We start from the raw sequence: 210 nt of genomic DNA on the forward strand, positions 1-210 counted from the left end.
TTTTATCTTAAATAACTGAGGAAATGAAAAGTAACAAAGAAGACTTGAAAAAAATCAAACTGTATGGTATAATCATGTGAACTTTCACACATGGAGAAATTCCCACAGAATCTTTTATAACCATGAAACTTTTGCTTATCTTTGGTTTTAGTCCAAAGAGCTTAAACTAAACTTGTATAATATTGATATGATGACACAATGGGAAAATAC

General features: G+C 28.6%; 1 pseudogene; it reads right to left on the bottom strand.

The window, feature by feature from the left end:
- Window positions 1-210, bottom strand: part of LOC119591622 — a 9,025-nt pseudogene that overhangs the window by 4,389 nt on the left and 4,426 nt on the right.

This window comes from Penaeus monodon, chromosome 29 (genome assembly GCF_015228065.2).
Source record: "Penaeus monodon isolate SGIC_2016 chromosome 29, NSTDA_Pmon_1, whole genome shotgun sequence".
Classification (NCBI taxonomy): Eukaryota; Metazoa; Arthropoda; class Malacostraca; order Decapoda; family Penaeidae; genus Penaeus; species Penaeus monodon.